Here is a 16916-nt window from a genome sequence, read left to right on the forward strand (position 1 = left end):
TTCTACCAACATTAACGAGATCGCATTCTCTTAATTTTACTTACGGCCATACCAGTCTGAAAATGCCTGATCTCGTCAGATCTCGGAAGCCATCCAGACTTGGGCCTGGTTAGTACTTGTATGGGAGACCAACTAGGAGCCTCAGGTGTGGTAAGCTTTTGTTTATTTCTTTTTTGCATTATGATGTCATAATCAGACCACTTTTTTCCCTATGGGAGACCAACTAGGAACCTCAGGTGCCGTAAGCTTTTGTTTATTTCTTTTTTGCATTATGATGTCATAATCAGACCACTTTTTTCCCTATCCAGAAGCGTCTTGTCTTTTGTCGCAACCAGAGTTTGATATTCTACCAACATTAGCGAGATCGCATTCTCTTAATTTCACTTATGGCCATACCATTCTGAAAATGCCTGATCTCGGAAGCCATCCAGACTCGGGCCTGGTTAGTACTTGTATGGGAGACCAATTAGGAACCTCAGGTGCCGTATGCTTTTGTTTATTTCTTTTTTGCATTATGATGTCATAATCAGACCACTTTTTTCCCTATCCAGAAGCGTCTTGTCTTTTGTCGCAACCAGAGTTTGATATTCTACCAACATTAGCGAGAACGCATTCTCTTAATTTCACTTAAGGCCATACCAGTCTGAAAATGCCTGATCTCGTCAGATCTCGGAAGCTATCCAGACTCTGGCCTGGTTAGTACTTGTATGGGAGACCAACTAGGAACCTCAGGTGCCATAAGCTTTTGTTTATTTCTTTTTTGCATTATGATGTCATAATCAGACCACTTTTTTCCCTATCCAGAAGCGTCTTGTCTTTTGTCGCAACCAGAGTTTGATATTCTACCAACATTAGCGAGATCGCATTCTCTTAATTTCACTTACGGCCATACCAGTCTGAAAATGCCTGATCTCGTCAGATCTCGGAAGCCATCCAGACTCGGGCCTGGTTAGTACTTGTATGGGAGACCAACTAGGATCCTCAGGTGCCGTAAGCTTTTGTTTATTTCTTTTTTGCATTATGATGTCATAATCAGACCACTTTTTTCCCTATCCAGAAGCGTCTTGTCTTTTGTCGCAACCAGAGTTTGATATTCTACCAACATTAGCAAGATGGCATTCTCTTAATTTCACTTACGGCCATACCATTCTGAAAATGCCTGATCTCGTCAAATCTTGGAAGCAATCCAGACTCGGGCATGGTTAGTACTTGTATGGGAGACCAATTAGGAACCTCAGGTGCCGTATGCTTTTGTTTATTTCTTTTTTGCATTATGATGTCATAATCAGACCACTTTTTTCCCTATGGGAGACCAACTAGGAACCTCAGGTGCCGTAAGCTTTTGTTTATTTCTTTTTTGCATTATGATGTCATAATCAGACCACTTTTTTCCCTATCCAGAAGCGTCTTGTCTTTTGTCGCAACCAGAGTTTGATATTCTACCAACATTAGCGAGATCGCATTCTCTTAGTTTCACTTACGGCCATACCAGTCTGAAAATGCCTGATCTCGTCAGATCTCGGAAGCCATCCAGACTCGGGCCTGGTTAGTACTTGTATGGGAGACCAACTAGGAACCTCAGGTGCCGTAAGCTTTTGTTTATTTATTTTTTGCATTATGATGTCATAATCAGACCACTTTTTTCCCTATCCAGAAGCGTCTTGTCTTTTGTCGCAACCAGAGTTTGATATTCTACCAACATTAGCGAGATCGCATTCTCTTAATTTCACTTACGGCCATACCAGTCTGAAAATGCCTGATCTCATCAGATCTTGGAAGCCATCCAGACTTGGGCCTGGTTAGTACTTGTATGAGAGACCAACTAGGAACCTCAGGTGCCGTAAGCTTTTGTTTATTTTTTTTTTGCATTATGATGTCATAATCAGACCACTTTTTTCCCTATCCAGAAGCGTCTTGTCTTTTGTCGCAACCAGAGTTTGATATTCTACCAACATTAGCAAGATCGCATTCTCTTAATTTCACTTACGGCCATACCATTCTGAAAATGCCTGATCTCGTCAGATCTCGGAAGCCATCCAGACTCGGGCCTGGTTAGTACTTGTATGGGAGACCAATTAGGAACCTCAGGTGCCGTATGCTTTTTTTTTTTTATTTTTTTTGCATTATGATTTCATAATCAGACCACTTTTTTCCCTATGGGAGACCAACTAGGAACCTCAGGTGCCGTAAGCTTTTGTTTATTTCTTTTTTGCATTATGATGTCATAATCAGACCACTTTTTTCCCTATCCCGAAGCATCTTGTCTTTTGTCGCAACCAGTGTTTGATATTCTACCAACATTAGCGAGATCGCATTCTCTTAATTTCACTTACGGCTATACCAGTCTGAAAATGCCTGATCTCGTCAGATCTCGGAAGCCATCCAGACTCGGGCCTGCTTAGTACTTGTATGGGAGACCAACTAGGAACCTCAGGTGCCGTAAGCTTTTGTTTATTTCTTTTTTGCATTATGATGTCATAATCAGACCACTTTTTTCCCTATGGGAGACCAACTAGGAACCTCAGGTGCCGTAAGCTTTTGTTTATTTCTTTTTTGCATTATGATGTCATAATCAGACCACTTTTTTCCCTATCCAGAAGCGTCTTTTCTTTTGTCGCAACCAGAGTTTGATATTCTACCAACATTAACGAGATCGCATTCTCTTAATTTCACTTACGGCCATACCAGTCTGAAAATGCCTGATCTCGTCAGATCTCGGAAACCATCCAGACTCGGGCCTGGTTAGTACTTGTATGGGAGACCAACTAGGAACCTCAGGTGCGGTAAGCTTTTGTTTATTTCTTTTTTGCATTATGATGTCATAATCAGACCACTTTTTTCCCTATCCAGAAGCGTCTTGTCTTTTGTCAAAACCAGAGTTTGATATTCTACCAACATTAGCGAGATCGCATTCTCTTAATTTCACTTACGGCCATACCAGTCTGAAAATGCCTGATCTCGTCAGATCTCGGAAGCCATCCAGACTCGCGCCTGGTTAGTACTTGTATGGGAGACCAACTAGGAACCTCAGGTGCCGTAAGCTTTAGTTTATTTCTTTTTTGCATTATGATGTCATAATCAGACCACTTTTTTCCCTATCCAGAAGCGTCTTGTCTTTTGTCGCAACCAGAGTTTGATATTCTACCAACATTAGCGAGATCGCATTCTCTTAATTTCACTTACGGCCATACCAGTCTGAAAATGCCTGATCTCGTCAGATCTCGGAAGCCATCCAGACTCGGGCCTGGTTAGTACTTGTATGGGAGACCAACTAGGAACCTCAGGTGCCGTAAGCTTTTGTTTATTTATTTTTTGCATTAAGATGTCATAATCAGACCACTTTTTTCCCTATGGGAGACCAACTAGGAACCTCAGGTGCCGTAAGCTTTTGTTTATTTCTTTTTTGCATTATGATGTCATAATCAGACCACTTTTTCCCTATCCAGAAGCGTCTTGTCTTTTGTCGCAACCAGAGTTTGATATTCTACCAACATTAGCGAGATCGCATTCTCTTAATTTCACTTACGGCTATACCAGTCTTAAAATGCCTGATCTCGTCAGATCTCGGAAGCCATCCAGACTCGGGCCTGGTTAGTAAATGTATGGGAGACCAACTAGGAACCTCAGGTGCCGTAAGCTTTTGTTTATTTCTTTTTTGCATTATGATGTCATAATCAGACCACTTTTTTCCCTATGGGAGACCAACTAGGAACCTCAGGTGCCGTAAGCTTTTGTTTATTTCTTTTTTGCATTATGATGTCATAATCAGACCACTTTTTTTCCTATCCCGAAGCATCTTGTCTTTTGTCGCAACCAGAGTTTGATATTCTACCAACATTAGCGAGATCGCATTCTCTTAATTTCACTTACGGCCATACCAGTCTGAAAATGCCTGATCTCGTCAGATCTCGGAAGCCATCCAGACTCGGGCCTGGTTAGTACTTGTATGGGAGACCAACTAGGAACCTCAGGTGCCGTAAGCTTTTGTTTATTTCTTTTTTGCATTATGATGTCATAATCAGACCACTTTTTTCCCTATGGGAGACCAACTAGGAACTTCAGGTGCCGTAAGCTTTTGTTTATTTCTTTTTTGCATTATGATGTCATAATCAGACCACTTTTTTCCCTATCCAGAAGCGTCTTGTCTTTTGTCGCAACCAGAGTTTGATATTCTACCAACATTAACGAGATCGCATTCTCTTAATTTCACTTACGGCCATACCAGTCTGAAAATGCCTGATCTCGTCAGATCTCGGAAGCCATCCAGACTCGGGCCTGGTTAGTACTTGTATGGGAGACCAACTAGGAACCTCAGGTGCGGTAAGCTTTTGTTTATTTCTTTTTTGCATTATGATGTCATAATCAGACCACTTTTTTCCCTATCCAGAAGCGTCTTGTCTTTTGTAGCAACCAGAGTTTGATATTCTACCAACATTAGCGAGATCGCATTCTCTTAATTTCACTTACGGCCATACCAGTCTGAAAATGCCTGATCTCATCTGATCTCGGAAGCCATCCAGACTCGGGTCTGGTTAGTACTTGTATGGGAGACCAACTAGGAACCTCAGGTGCCGTAAGCTTTTGTTTATTTCTTTTTTGCATTATGATGTCATAATCAGACCACTTTTTTCCCTATCCAGAAGCGTCTTGTCTTTTGTCAAAACCAGAGTTTGATATTCTACCAACATTAGCGAGATCGCATTCTCTTAATTTCACTTACGGCCATACCAGTCTGAAAATGCCTGATCTCGTCAGATCTCGGAAGCCATCCAGACTCGCGCCTGGTTAGTACTTGTATGGGAGACCAACTAGGAACCTCAGGTGCCGTAAGCTTTAGTTTATTTCTTTTTTGCATTATGATGTCATAATCAGACCACTTTTTTCCCTATCCAGAAGCGTCTTGTCTTTTGTCGCAACCAGAGTTTGATATTCTACCAACATTAGCGAGATCGCATTCTCTTAATTTCACTTACGGCCATACCAGTCTGAAAATGCCTGATCTCGTCAGATCTCGGAAGCAATCCAGACTCTGGGCTGGTTAGTACTTGTATGGGAGACCAACTAGGAACCTCAGGTGCCGTAAGCTTTTGTTTATTTCTTTTTTGCATTATGATGTCATAATCAGACCACTTTTTTCCCTATCCAGAAGCGTCTTGTCTTTTGTCGCAACCAGAGTTTGATATTCTACCAACATTAGCGAGATCGCATTCTCTTAATTTCACTTACGCGGCTATACCAGTCTGAAAATGCCTGATCTCGTCAGATCTCGGAATCCATCCAGAATCGGGCCTGGTTAGTACTTGTATGGGAGACCAACTAGGAACCTCAGGTGCCGTAAGCTTTTGTTTATTTCTTTTTTGCATTATGATGTCATAATCAGACCACTTTTTTCCCTATGGGAGACCAACTAGGAACCTCAGGTGCCGTAAGCTTTTGTTTATTTCTTTTTTGCATTATGATGTCATAATCAGACCACTTTTTTCCCTATCCCGAAGCATCTTGTCTTTTGTCGCAACCAGAGTTTGATATTCTACCAACATTAGCGAGATCGCATTCTCTTAATTTCACTTACGGCCATACCAGTCTGAAAATGCCTGATCTCGTCAGATCTCTGAAGCCATCCAGACTCGCGCCTGGTTAGTACTTGTATGGGAGACCAACTAGGAACCTCAGGTGCCGTAAGCTTTAGTTTATTTCTTTTTTGCATTATGATGTCATAATCAGACCACTTTTTTCCCTATCCAGAAGCGTCTTGTCTTTTGTCGCAACCAGTGTTTGATATTCTACCAACATTAGCGAGATCGCATTCACTTAATTTCACTTACGGCTATACCAGTCTGAAAATGCCTGATCTCGTCAGATCTCGGAAGCCATCCAGACTCGGGCCTGCTTAGTACTTGTATGGGAGACCAACTAGGAACCTCAGGTGCCGTAAGCTTTTGTTTATTTCTTTTTTGCATTATGATGTCATAATCAGACCACTTTTTTCCCTATGGGAGACCAACTAGGAACCTCAGGTGCCGTAAGCTTTTGTTTATTTCTTTTTTGCATTATGATGTCATAATCATACCACTTTTTTCCCTATCCAGAAGCGTCTTGTCTTTTGTCGCAACCAGAGTTTGATATTCTACCAACATTAACGAGATCGCATTCTCTTAATTTCACTTACGGCCATACCAGTCTGAAAATGCCTGATCTCGTCAGATCTCGGAAGCCATCCAGACTCGCGCCTGGTTAGTACTTGTATGGGAGACCAACTAGGAACCTCAGGTGCCGTAAGCTTTAGTTTATTTCTTTTTTGCATTATGATGTCATAATCAGACCACTTTTTTCCCTATCCAGAAGCGTCTTGTCTTTTGTCGCAACCAGAGTTTGATATTCTACCAACATTAGCGAGATCGCATTCTCTTAATTTCACTTACGGCCATACCAGTCTGAAAATGCCTGATCTCGTCAGATCTCGGAAGCCATCCAGACTCGGGCCTGGTTAGTACTTGTATGGGAGACCAACTAGGAACCTCAGGTGCCGTGAGCTTTTGTTTATTTATTTTTTGCATTATGATGTCATAATCAGACCACTTTTTTCCCTATCCAGAAGCGTCTTGTCTTTTGTCGCAACCAGAGTTTGATATTCTACCAACATTAGCGAGATCGCATTCTCTTAATTTCACTTACGGCCATACCAGTCTGAAAATGCCTGATCTCATCAGATCTCGGAAGCCATCCAGACTTGGGCCTGGTTAGTACTTGTATGGGAGACCAACTAGGAACCTCAGGTGCCGTAAGCTTTTGTTTATTTCTTTTTTGCATTATGATGTCATAATCAGACCACTTTTTTCCCTATCCAGAAGCATCTTGTCTTTTGTCGCAACCAGAGTTTGATATTCTACCAACATTAGCGAGATCGCATTCTCTTAATTTCACTTACGGCCATACCAGTCTGAAAATGCCTGATCTCGTCAGATCGCGGAAGCCATCCAGACTCGGGCCTGGTTAGTACTTGTATGGGAGACTAACTAGGAACCTCAGGTGCCGTAAGCTTTCGTTTATTTCTTTTTTGCATTATGATGTCATAATCAGACCACTTTTTTCCCTATGGGAGACCAACTAGGAACCTCAGGTGCCGTAAGCTTTTGTTTATTTCTTTTTTGCATTATGATGTCATAATCAGACCACTTTTTTCCCTATCCAGAAGCGTCTTGTCTTTTGTCGCAACCAGTGTTTGATATTCTACCAACATTAGCGAGATCGCATTCTCTTAATTTCACTTACGGCCATACCAGTCTGAAAATGCCTGATCTCGTCAGATCTCGGAAGCCATCCAGACTCGGGCCTGGTTAGTACTTGTATGGGAGACTAACTAGGAACCTCAGGTGCCGTAAGCTTTCGTTTATTTCTTTTTTGCATTATGATGTCATAATCAGACCACTTTTTTCCCTATGGGAGACCAACTAGGAACCTCAGGTGCCGTAAGCTTTTGTTTATTTCTTTTTTGCATTATGATGTCATAATCAGACCACTTTTTCCCTATCCAGAAGCGTCTTGTCTTTTGTCGCAACCAGAGTTTGATATTCTACCAACATTAGCGAGATCGCATTCTCTTAATTTCACTTACGGCTATACCAGTCTTAAAATGCCTGATCTCGTCAGATCTCGGAAGCCATCCAGACTCGGGCCTGGTTAGTAAATGTATGGGAGACCCACTAGGAACCTCAGGTGCCGTAAGCTTTTGTTTATTTCTTTTTTGCATTATGATGTCATAATCAGACCACTTTTTTCCCTATGGGAGACCAACTAGGAACCTCAGGTGCCGTAAGCTTTTGTTTATTTCTTTTTTGCATTATGATGTCATAATCAGACCACTTTTTTTCCTATCCCGAAGCATCTTGTCTTTTGTCGCAACCAGAGTTTGATATTCTACCAACATTAGCGAGATCGCATTCTCTTAATTTCACTTACGGCCATACCAGTCTGAAAATGCCTGATCTCGTCAGATCTCGGAAGCCATCCAGACTCGGGCCTGGTTAGTACTTGTATGGGAGACCAACTAGGAACCTCAGGTGCCGTAAGCTTTTGTTTATTTCTTTTTTGCATTATGATGTCATAATCAGACCACTTTTTTCCCTATGGGAGACCAACTAGGAACCTCAGGTGCCGTAAGCTTTTGTTTATTTCTTTTTTGCATTATGATGTCATAATCAGACCACTTTTTTCCCTATCCAGAAGCGTCTTGTCTTTTGTCGCAACCAGAGTTTGATATTCTACCAACATTAACGAGATCGCATTCTCTTAATTTCACTTACGGCCATACCAGTCTGAAAATGCCTGATCTCGTCAGATCTCGGAAGCCATCCAGACTCGGGCCTGGTTAGTACTTGTATGGGAGACCAACTAGGAACCTCAGGTGCGGTAAGCTTTTGTTTATTTCTTTTTTGCATTATGATGTCATAATCAGACCACTTTTTTCCCTATCCAGAAGCGTCTTGTCTTTTGTAGCAACCAGAGTTTGATATTCTACCAACATTAGCGAGATCGCATTCTCTTAATTTCACTTACGGCCATACCAGTCTGAAAATGCCTGATCTCATCTGATCTCGGAAGCCATCCAGACTCGGGTCTGGTTAGTACTTGTATGGGAGACCAACTAGGAACCTCAGGTGCCGTAAGCTTTTGTTTATTTATTTTTTGCATTATGATGTCATAATCAGACCACTTTTTTCCCTATCCAGAAGCGTCTTGTCTTTTGTCAAAACCAGAGTTTGATATTCTACCAACATTAGCGAGATCGCATTCTCTTAATTTCACTTACGGCTATACCAGTCTGAATATGCCTGATCTCGTCAGATCTCGGAAGCCATCCAGACTCGGGCCTGGTTAGTACTTGTATGGGAGACCAACTAGGAACCTCAGGTGCCGTAAGCTTTAGTTTATTTCTTTTTTGCATTGTGATGTCATAATCAGACCACTTTTTTCCCTATCCAGAAGCGTCTTGTCTTTTGTCGCAACCAGAGTTTGATATTCTACCAACATTAGCGAGATCGCATTCTCTTAATTTCACTTACCGCCATACCAGTCTGAAAATGCCTGATCTCGTCAGATCTCGGAAGCCATCCAGACTCGGGCCTGGTTAGTACATGTATGGGAGACCAACTAGGAACCTCAGGTGCCGTAAGCTTTTGTTTATTTCTTTTTTGCTTTATGATGTCATAATCAGACCACTTTTTTCCCTATCCAGAAGCGTCTTGTCTTTTGTCGCAACCAGAGTTTGATATTCTACCAACATTAGCGAGATCGCATTCTCTTAATTTCACTTACGGCCATACCATTCTGAAAATGCCTGATCTCGTCAGATCTCGGAAGCCATCCAGACTCGGGCCTGGTTAGTACTTGTATGGGAGACCAATTAGGAACCTCAGGTGCCGGATGCTTTTGTTTATTTCTTTTTTGCATTATGATGTCATAATCAGACCACTTTTTTCCCTATCCAGAAGCGTCTTGTCTTTTGTCGCAACCAGAATTTGATATTCTACCAACATTAGCGAGATCGCATTCTCTTAATTTCACTTACGCGGCTATACCAGTCTGAAAATGCCTGATCTCGTCAGATCTCGGAATCCATCCAGAATCGGGCCTGGTTAGTACTTGTATGGGAGACCAACTAGGAACCTCAGGTGCCGTAAGCTTTTGTTTATTTCTTTTTTGCATTATGATGTCATAATCAGACCACTTTTTTCCCTATGGGAGACCAACTAGGAACCTCAGGTGCCGTAAGCTTTTGTTTATTTCTTTTTTGCATTATGATGTCATAATCAGACCACTTTTTTCCCTATCCAGAAGCGTCTTGTCTTTTGTCGCAACCAGAGTTTGATATTCTACCAACATTAGCGAGATCGCATTCTCTTAATTTCACTTACGGCCATACCAGTCTGAAAATGCCTGATCTCGTCAGATCTCGGAAGCCATCCAGACTCGGGCCTGTTTAGTACTTGTATGGGAGACCAACTAGGAACCTCAGGTGCCCTAAGCTTTTGTTTATTTCTTTTTTGCATTATGATGTCATAATCAGACCACTTTTTTCCCTATCCCGAAGCATCTTGTCTTTTGTCGCAACCAGAGTTTGATATTCTACCAACATTAACGAGATCGCATTCTCTTCATTTCACTTATGGCCATACCAGTCTGAAAATGCCTGATCTCGTCAGATCTCGGAAGCCATCCAGACTCGGGCCTGGTTAGTACTTGTATGGGAGACCAACTAGGAACCTCAGGTGCTGTAAGCTTTTGTTTATTTCTTTTTTGCATTATGATGTCATAATCAGTCCACTTTTTTCCCTATCCAGAAGCGTCTTGTCTTTTGTCGCAACCAGAGTTTGATATTCTACCAACATTAGCGAGATCGCATTCTCTTAATTTAACTTACGGCCATACCAGTCTGAAAATGCCTGATCTCATCTGATCTCGGAAGCCATCCAGACTCGGGTCTGGTTAGTACTTGTATGGGAGACCAACTAGGAACCTCAGGTGCCGTAAGCTTTTGTTTATTTCTTTTTTGCATTATGATGTCATAATCAGACCACTTTTTTCCCTATCCAGAAGCGTCTTGTCTTTTGTCGCAACCAGAGTTTGATATTCTACCAACATTAGCGAGATCGCATTCTCTTAATTTCACTTACGGCCATACCAGTCTGAAAATGCCTGATCTCGTCAGATCTCGGAAGCCATCCAAACTCGGGCCTGGTTAGTACTTGTATGGGAGACCAACTAGGAACCTCAGATGCCGTAAGCTTTTGTTTATTTATTTTTTGCATTATGATGTCATAATCAGACCACTTTTTTCCCTATCCAGAAGCATCTTATCTTTTGTCGCAACCAGAGTTTGATATTCTACCAACATTAGTGAGATCGCATTCTCTTAATTTCACTTATGGCCATACCAGTCTGAAAATGCCTGATCTCATCAGATCTCGGAAGCCATTTAGACTCGGGCCTGGTTAGTACTTGTATGGGAGACCAACTAGGAACCTCAGGTGCCGCAAGCTTTTGTTGATTTCTTTTTTGCATTATGATGTCATAATCAGACCACTTTTTTTTCCCTATGGGAGACCAACTAGGAACCTCAGGTGCCGTAAGCTTTTGTTTATTTCTTTTTTGCATTATGATGTCATAATCAGACCACTTTTTTCCCTATCCAGAAGCGTCTTGTCTTTTGTCGCAACCAGAGTTTGATATTCTACCAACATTAGCGAGATCGCATTCTCTTAATTTCACTTATGGCCATACCAGTCTGAAAATGCCTGATCTCGGAAGCCATCCAGACTCGGGTCTGGTTAGTACTTGTATGGGAGACCAACTAGGAACCTCAGGTGCCGTAAGCTTTTGTTTATTTCTTTTTTGCATTATGATGTCATAATCAGACCACTTTTTTCCCTATCCAGAAGCGTCTTGTCTTTTGTCGCAACCAGAGTTTGATATTCTACCAACATTAGCTAGATCGCATTCTCTTAATTTCACTTACGTCCATACCAGTCTGAAAATGCCTGATCTCGTCAGATCTCGGAAGCCATCCAAACTCGGGCCTGGTTAGTACTTGTATGGGAGACCAACTAGGAACCTCAGGTGCCGTAAGCTTTTGTTTATTTATTTTTTGCATTATGATGTCATAATCAGACCACTTTTTTCCCTATCCAGAAGCATCTTGTCTTTTGTCGCAACCAGAGTTTGATATTCTACCAACATTAGTGAGATCGCATTCTCTTAATTTCACTTATGGCCATACCAGTCTGAAAATGCCTGATCTCATCAGATCTCGGAAGCCATCCAGAATCGGGCCTGGTTAATACTTGTATGGGAGACCAACTAGGAACCTCAGGTGCCGTAAGCTTTTGTTTATTTCTTTTTTGCATTATGATGTCATAATCAGACCACTTTTTTCCCTATGGGAGACCAACTAGGAACCTCAGGTGCCGTAAGCTTTTGTTTATTTCTTTTTTGCATTATGATGTCATAATCAGACCACTTTTTTCCCTATCCAGAAGCGTCTTGTCTTTTGTCGCAACCAGAGTTTGATATTCTACCAACATTAGCGAGATCGCATTCTCTTAATTTCACTTACGGCCATACCAGTCTGAAAATGCCTGATCTCGTCAGATCTCGGAAGCCATCCAGACTCGGGCCTGGTTAGTACTTGTATGGGAGACCAACTAGGAACCTCAGGTGCCATAAGCTTTTGTTTATTTCTTTTTTGCATTATGATGTCATAATCAGACCACTTTTTTCCCTATGGGAGACCAACTAGGAACCTCAGGTGCCGTAAGCTTTTGTTTATTTCTTTTTTGCATTATGATGTCATAATCAGACCACTTATTTCCCTATCCAGAAGCGTCTTGTCTTTTGTCGCAACCAGAGTTTGATATTCTACCAACATTAGCGAGATCGCATTCTCTTCATTTCCCTTACGGCCATACCAGTCTGAAAATGCCTGATCTCGTCAGATCTTGGAAGCCATCCAGACTCGGGCCTGGTTAGTACTTGTATGGGAGACCAACTAGGAACCTCAGGTGCCGTAAGCTTTTGTTTATTTCTTTTTTGCATTATGATGTCATAATCAGACCACTTTTTTCCCTATCCAGAAGCGTCTTGTCTTTTGTCGCAACCAGAGTTTGATATTCTACCAACATTAGCGAGATCGCATTCTCTTAATTTCACTTACGGCCATACCAGTCTGAAAATGCCTGATCTCGTCATATCTCGGAAGCCATCCAGACTCGGGCCTGGTTAGTACTTGTATGGGAGACCAACTAGGAACCTCAGGTGCCGTAAGCTTTTGTTTATTTCTTTTTTGCATTATGATGTCATAATCAGACCACTTTTTTCCCTATGGGAGACCAACTAGGAACCTCAGGTGCCGTAAGCTTTTTTTTATTTCTTTTTTGCATTATGATGTCATAATCAGACCACTTTTTTCCCTATCCAGAAGCGTCTTGTCTTTTGTCGCAACCAGAGTTTGATATTCTACCAACATTAGCGAGATCGCATTCTCTTAATTTCCCTTACGGCCATACCAGTCTGAAAATGCCTGATCTCGTCAGATCTCGGAAGCCATCCAGACTCGGGCCTGGTTAGTACTTGTATTTGAGACCAACTAGGAACCTCAGGTGCCGTAAGCTTTTGTTTATTTATTTTTTGCATTATGATGTCATAATCAGACCACTTTTTTCCCTATGCAGAAGCGTCTTGTCTTTTGTCGCAACCAGAGTTTGATATTCTACCAACATTAGCGAGATCGCATTCTCTTAATTTCACTTATGGCCATACCAGTCTGAAAATGCCTGATCTCATCAGATCTCGGAAGCCATCCAGACTCGGGCCAGGTTAGTACTTGTATGGGAGACCAACTAGAAACCTCAGGTGCCGTAAGCTTTTGTTTATTTCTTTTTTGCATTATGATGTTATAATCAGACCACTTTTTTCCCTATCCAGAAGCGTCTTGTCTTTTGTCGCAACCAGAGTTTGATATTCTACCAACATTAGCGAGATCGCATTCTCTTAATTTCACATACGGCCATACCAGTCTGAAAATGCCTGATCTCGTCAGATCTCGGAAGCCATCCAGACTCGGGCCTGGTTAGTACTTGTATGGGAGACCAACTAGGAACCTTAGGTGCCGTAAGCTTTTTTTTATTTTCTTTTTTGCATTATGATGTCATAATCAGACCACTTTTTTCCCTATCCAGAAGCGTCTTGTCTTTTGTCGCAACCAGAGTTTGATATTCTACCAACATTAGCGAGATCGCATTCTCTTAATTTCACTTACGACCATACCAGTCTGAAAATGCCTGATCTCATCAGATCTCGGAAGCCATCCAGAATCGGGCCTGGTTAATACTTGTATGGGAGACCAACTAGGAACCTCAGGTGCAGTAAGCTTTTGTTTATTTTTTTTTTTTGCATTATGATGTCATAATCAGACCACTTTTTTCCCTATGGGAGACCAACTAGGAACCTCAGGTGCCGTAAGCTTTTGTTTATTTCTTTTTTGCATTATGATGTCATAATCAGACCACTTTTTTCCCTATCCAGAAGCGTCTTGTCTTTTGTGGCAACCAGAGTTTGATATTCTACCAACATTAGCAAGATCGCATTCTCTTAATTTCACTTACGGACATACCATTCTGAAAATGCCTGATCTCGTCAGATCTCGGAAGCCATCCAGACTCAGGCCTGGTTAGTACTTGTATGGGAGACCAATTAGGAACCTCAGGTGCCGTATGCTTTTGTTTATTTCTTTTTTGCATTATGATGTCATAATCAGACCACTTTTTTCCCTATGGGAGACCAACTAGGAACCTCAGGTGCCGTAAGCTTTTGTTTATTTCTTTTTTGCATTATGATGTCATAATCAGACCACTTTTTTCCCTATCCAGAAGCGTCGTCTTTTCTCGCAACCAGAGTTTGATATTCTACCAACATTAGCGAGATCGCATTCTCTTAATTTCCCTTACGGCCATACCAGTCTGAAAATGCCTGATCTTGTCAGATCTCGGAAACCATCCAGACTCGGGCCTGGTTAGTACTTGTATGGGAGACCAACTAGGAACCTCAGGTGCCTTAAGCTTTTGTTTATTTCTTTTTTGCATTATGATGTCATAATCAGACCACTTTTTTCCCTATGGGAGACCAACTAGGAACCTCAGGTGCCGTAAGCTTTTGTTTATTTCTTTTTTGCATTATGATGTCATAATCAGACCACTTATTTCCCTATCCAGAAGCGTCTTGTCTTTTTTCGCAACCAGAGTTTGATATTCTACCAACATTAGCGAGATCGCATTCTCTTCATTTCCCTTACGGCCATACCAGTCTGAAAATGCCTGATCTCGTCAGATCTTGGAAGCCATCCCGACTCGGGCCTGGTTAGTACTTGTATGGGAGACCAACTAGGAACCTCAGGTGCCGTAAGCTTTTGTTTATTTATTTTTTGCATTATGATGTCATAATCAGACCACTTTTTTCCCTATGGGAGACCAACTAGGAACCTCAGGTGCCGTAAGCTTTTTTTTATTTCTTTTTTGCATTATGATGTCATAATCAGACCACTTTTTTCCCTATCCAGAAGCGTCTTGTCTTTTGTCGCAACCAGAGTTTGATATTCTACCAACATTAGCGAGATCGCATTCTCTTAATTTCCCTTACGGCCATACCAGTCTGAAAATGCCTGATCTCGTCAGATCTCGGAAGCCATCCAGACTCGGGCCTGGTTAGTACTTGTATTTGAGACCAACTAGGAACCTCAGGTGCCGTAAGCTTTTGTTTATTTATTTTTTGCATTATGATGTCATAATCAGACCACTTTTTTCCCTATGCAGAAGCGTCTTGTCTTTTGTCGCAACCAGAGTTTGATATTCTACCAACATTAGCGAGATCGCATTCTCTTAATTTCACTTATGGCCATACCAGTCTGAAAATGCCTGATCTCATCAGATCTCGGAAGCCATCCAGACTCGGGCCAGGTTAGTACTTGTATGGGAGACCAACTAGAAACCTCAGGTGCCGTAAGCTTTTGTTTATTTCTTTTTTGCATTATGATGTCATAATCAGACCACTTTTTTCCCTATCCAGAAGCGTCTTGTCTTTTGTCGCAACCAGAGTTTGATATTCTACCAACATTAGCGAGATCGCATTCACTTAATTTCACTTACGGCCATACCAGTCTGAAAATGCCTGATCTCGTCAGATGTCGGAAGCCATCCAGACTCGGGCCTGGTTAGTACTTGTATGGGAGACCAACTAGGAACCTCAGGTGCCGTAAGCTTTTTTTTATTTTATTTTTTGCATTATGATGTCATAATCAGACCACTTTTTTCCCTATCCAGAAGCGTCTTGTCTTTTGTCGCAACCAGAGTTTGATATTCTACCAACATTAGCGAGATCGCATTCTCTTAATTTCACTTACGGCCATACCAGTCTGAAAATGCCTGATCTCGTCAGATCTCGGAAGCCATCCAGACTCGGGCCTGGTTAGTACTTGTATGGGAGACCAACTAGGAACCTCAGGTGCCGTAAGCTTTTTTTTATTTCTTTTTTGCATTATGATGTCATAATCAGACCACTTTTTTCCCTATAGAGAAGCGTCTTGTCTTTTGTCGCAACCAGAGTTTGATATTCTACCAACATTAGCGAGATTGCATTCTCTTAATTTCACTTATGGCCATACCAGTCTGAAAATGCCGGATCTCGTCAGATCTCGGAAGCCATCCAGACTCGGGCCTGGTTAGTACTTGTATGGGAGACCAACTAGGAACCTCAGGTGCCGTAAGCTTTTGTTTATTTCTTTTTTGCATTATGATGTCATAATCAGACCACTTTTTTCCCTATCCAGAAGCGTCTTGTCTTTTGTCGCAACCAGAGTTTGATATTCTACCAACATTAGCGAGATCGCATTCTCTTAATTTCACTTACGGCCATACTAGTCTGAAAATGCCTGATCTCATCAGATCTCGGAAGCCATCCAGACTCGGGCCTGGTTAGTACTTGTATGGGAGACCAACTAGGAACCTCAGGTGCCGTAAGCTTTTGTTTATTTCTTTTTTGCATTATGATGTCATAATCAGACCACTTTTTTCCCTATCCAGAAGCGTCTTGTCTTTTGTCGCAACCAGAGTTTGATATTCTACCAACATTAGCGAGATCGCATTCTCTTAATTTCACTTACGGCCATACCAGTCTGAAAATGCCTGATCTCTTCAGATCTCGGAAGCCATCCAGACTCGGGCCTGGTTAGTACTTGTATGGGAGACCAACTAGGAACCTCAGGTGCCGTAAGCTTTTGTTTATTTATTTTTTGCATTATGATGTCCTAATCAGACCACTTATTTCCCTATCCAGAAGCGTCTTGTCTTTTCTCGCAACCAGAGTTTGAT

General features: G+C 41.7%; 53 pseudogenes; all 53 read left to right on the plus strand.

Moving 5' to 3' along the window:
• The first annotated feature begins 38 nt into the window (after positions 1–38).
• LOC134598124 (5S ribosomal RNA) lies at positions 39–157 on the plus strand (annotated as a pseudogene).
• Positions 158–625: 468 nt separating this feature from the next.
• Positions 626–744, plus strand: LOC134587844 (5S ribosomal RNA; annotated as a pseudogene).
• Positions 745–878: 134 nt separating this feature from the next.
• LOC134597256 (5S ribosomal RNA) lies at positions 879–997 on the plus strand (annotated as a pseudogene).
• Positions 998–1475: 478 nt separating this feature from the next.
• LOC134591917 (5S ribosomal RNA) lies at positions 1476–1594 on the plus strand (annotated as a pseudogene).
• Positions 1595–1728: 134 nt separating this feature from the next.
• Positions 1729–1847, plus strand: LOC134597591 (5S ribosomal RNA; annotated as a pseudogene).
• A 134-nt stretch (positions 1848–1981) lies between these two features.
• Positions 1982–2100, plus strand: LOC134588068 (5S ribosomal RNA; annotated as a pseudogene).
• Positions 2101–2327: 227 nt separating this feature from the next.
• LOC134595790 (5S ribosomal RNA) lies at positions 2328–2446 on the plus strand (annotated as a pseudogene).
• A 225-nt stretch (positions 2447–2671) lies between these two features.
• On the plus strand, positions 2672–2790 carry LOC134596603 (5S ribosomal RNA; annotated as a pseudogene).
• Positions 2791–2924: 134 nt separating this feature from the next.
• Positions 2925–3043, plus strand: LOC134597614 (5S ribosomal RNA; annotated as a pseudogene).
• A 134-nt stretch (positions 3044–3177) lies between these two features.
• On the plus strand, positions 3178–3296 carry LOC134591929 (5S ribosomal RNA; annotated as a pseudogene).
• A 224-nt stretch (positions 3297–3520) lies between these two features.
• On the plus strand, positions 3521–3639 carry LOC134588892 (5S ribosomal RNA; annotated as a pseudogene).
• Positions 3640–3864: 225 nt separating this feature from the next.
• On the plus strand, positions 3865–3983 carry LOC134591940 (5S ribosomal RNA; annotated as a pseudogene).
• A 225-nt stretch (positions 3984–4208) lies between these two features.
• On the plus strand, positions 4209–4327 carry LOC134596828 (5S ribosomal RNA; annotated as a pseudogene).
• A 134-nt stretch (positions 4328–4461) lies between these two features.
• Positions 4462–4580, plus strand: LOC134595288 (5S ribosomal RNA; annotated as a pseudogene).
• A 134-nt stretch (positions 4581–4714) lies between these two features.
• Positions 4715–4833, plus strand: LOC134597615 (5S ribosomal RNA; annotated as a pseudogene).
• A 134-nt stretch (positions 4834–4967) lies between these two features.
• On the plus strand, positions 4968–5086 carry LOC134588718 (5S ribosomal RNA; annotated as a pseudogene).
• A 480-nt stretch (positions 5087–5566) lies between these two features.
• Positions 5567–5685, plus strand: LOC134598186 (5S ribosomal RNA; annotated as a pseudogene).
• A 134-nt stretch (positions 5686–5819) lies between these two features.
• On the plus strand, positions 5820–5938 carry LOC134595791 (5S ribosomal RNA; annotated as a pseudogene).
• A 225-nt stretch (positions 5939–6163) lies between these two features.
• On the plus strand, positions 6164–6282 carry LOC134597616 (5S ribosomal RNA; annotated as a pseudogene).
• A 134-nt stretch (positions 6283–6416) lies between these two features.
• LOC134595116 (5S ribosomal RNA) lies at positions 6417–6535 on the plus strand (annotated as a pseudogene).
• A 134-nt stretch (positions 6536–6669) lies between these two features.
• Positions 6670–6788, plus strand: LOC134594189 (5S ribosomal RNA; annotated as a pseudogene).
• Positions 6789–6922: 134 nt separating this feature from the next.
• On the plus strand, positions 6923–7041 carry LOC134587842 (5S ribosomal RNA; annotated as a pseudogene).
• Positions 7042–7266: 225 nt separating this feature from the next.
• LOC134595744 (5S ribosomal RNA) lies at positions 7267–7385 on the plus strand (annotated as a pseudogene).
• Positions 7386–7609: 224 nt separating this feature from the next.
• Positions 7610–7728, plus strand: LOC134588940 (5S ribosomal RNA; annotated as a pseudogene).
• A 225-nt stretch (positions 7729–7953) lies between these two features.
• Positions 7954–8072, plus strand: LOC134591951 (5S ribosomal RNA; annotated as a pseudogene).
• A 225-nt stretch (positions 8073–8297) lies between these two features.
• LOC134596829 (5S ribosomal RNA) lies at positions 8298–8416 on the plus strand (annotated as a pseudogene).
• Positions 8417–8550: 134 nt separating this feature from the next.
• LOC134595289 (5S ribosomal RNA) lies at positions 8551–8669 on the plus strand (annotated as a pseudogene).
• Positions 8670–8803: 134 nt separating this feature from the next.
• LOC134595481 (5S ribosomal RNA) lies at positions 8804–8922 on the plus strand (annotated as a pseudogene).
• A 134-nt stretch (positions 8923–9056) lies between these two features.
• Positions 9057–9175, plus strand: LOC134588037 (5S ribosomal RNA; annotated as a pseudogene).
• Positions 9176–9309: 134 nt separating this feature from the next.
• Positions 9310–9428, plus strand: LOC134589065 (5S ribosomal RNA; annotated as a pseudogene).
• A 480-nt stretch (positions 9429–9908) lies between these two features.
• On the plus strand, positions 9909–10027 carry LOC134597912 (5S ribosomal RNA; annotated as a pseudogene).
• Positions 10028–10161: 134 nt separating this feature from the next.
• LOC134595242 (5S ribosomal RNA) lies at positions 10162–10280 on the plus strand (annotated as a pseudogene).
• Positions 10281–10414: 134 nt separating this feature from the next.
• LOC134595290 (5S ribosomal RNA) lies at positions 10415–10533 on the plus strand (annotated as a pseudogene).
• A 134-nt stretch (positions 10534–10667) lies between these two features.
• Positions 10668–10786, plus strand: LOC134587917 (5S ribosomal RNA; annotated as a pseudogene).
• A 134-nt stretch (positions 10787–10920) lies between these two features.
• On the plus strand, positions 10921–11039 carry LOC134597848 (5S ribosomal RNA; annotated as a pseudogene).
• Positions 11040–11509: 470 nt separating this feature from the next.
• LOC134587691 (5S ribosomal RNA) lies at positions 11510–11628 on the plus strand (annotated as a pseudogene).
• Positions 11629–11762: 134 nt separating this feature from the next.
• LOC134588335 (5S ribosomal RNA) lies at positions 11763–11881 on the plus strand (annotated as a pseudogene).
• A 225-nt stretch (positions 11882–12106) lies between these two features.
• Positions 12107–12225, plus strand: LOC134596309 (5S ribosomal RNA; annotated as a pseudogene).
• A 225-nt stretch (positions 12226–12450) lies between these two features.
• On the plus strand, positions 12451–12569 carry LOC134596747 (5S ribosomal RNA; annotated as a pseudogene).
• Positions 12570–12703: 134 nt separating this feature from the next.
• LOC134598106 (5S ribosomal RNA) lies at positions 12704–12822 on the plus strand (annotated as a pseudogene).
• Positions 12823–13047: 225 nt separating this feature from the next.
• Positions 13048–13166, plus strand: LOC134588959 (5S ribosomal RNA; annotated as a pseudogene).
• Positions 13167–13300: 134 nt separating this feature from the next.
• LOC134596211 (5S ribosomal RNA) lies at positions 13301–13419 on the plus strand (annotated as a pseudogene).
• A 134-nt stretch (positions 13420–13553) lies between these two features.
• LOC134597558 (5S ribosomal RNA) lies at positions 13554–13672 on the plus strand (annotated as a pseudogene).
• Positions 13673–13807: 135 nt separating this feature from the next.
• On the plus strand, positions 13808–13926 carry LOC134589398 (5S ribosomal RNA; annotated as a pseudogene).
• A 569-nt stretch (positions 13927–14495) lies between these two features.
• LOC134588414 (5S ribosomal RNA) lies at positions 14496–14614 on the plus strand (annotated as a pseudogene).
• Positions 14615–14839: 225 nt separating this feature from the next.
• Positions 14840–14958, plus strand: LOC134587807 (5S ribosomal RNA; annotated as a pseudogene).
• A 225-nt stretch (positions 14959–15183) lies between these two features.
• LOC134588960 (5S ribosomal RNA) lies at positions 15184–15302 on the plus strand (annotated as a pseudogene).
• Positions 15303–15436: 134 nt separating this feature from the next.
• Positions 15437–15555, plus strand: LOC134596212 (5S ribosomal RNA; annotated as a pseudogene).
• A 134-nt stretch (positions 15556–15689) lies between these two features.
• Positions 15690–15808, plus strand: LOC134597200 (5S ribosomal RNA; annotated as a pseudogene).
• Positions 15809–15943: 135 nt separating this feature from the next.
• LOC134591963 (5S ribosomal RNA) lies at positions 15944–16062 on the plus strand (annotated as a pseudogene).
• Positions 16063–16196: 134 nt separating this feature from the next.
• LOC134596485 (5S ribosomal RNA) lies at positions 16197–16315 on the plus strand (annotated as a pseudogene).
• Positions 16316–16449: 134 nt separating this feature from the next.
• On the plus strand, positions 16450–16568 carry LOC134594750 (5S ribosomal RNA; annotated as a pseudogene).
• A 134-nt stretch (positions 16569–16702) lies between these two features.
• On the plus strand, positions 16703–16821 carry LOC134594945 (5S ribosomal RNA; annotated as a pseudogene).
• Positions 16822–16916: the final 95 nt, after the last annotated feature.

This window comes from Pelobates fuscus, chromosome 2, assembly GCF_036172605.1.
Source record: "Pelobates fuscus isolate aPelFus1 chromosome 2, aPelFus1.pri, whole genome shotgun sequence".
NCBI lineage: Eukaryota > Metazoa > Chordata > Amphibia > Anura > Pelobatidae > Pelobates > Pelobates fuscus.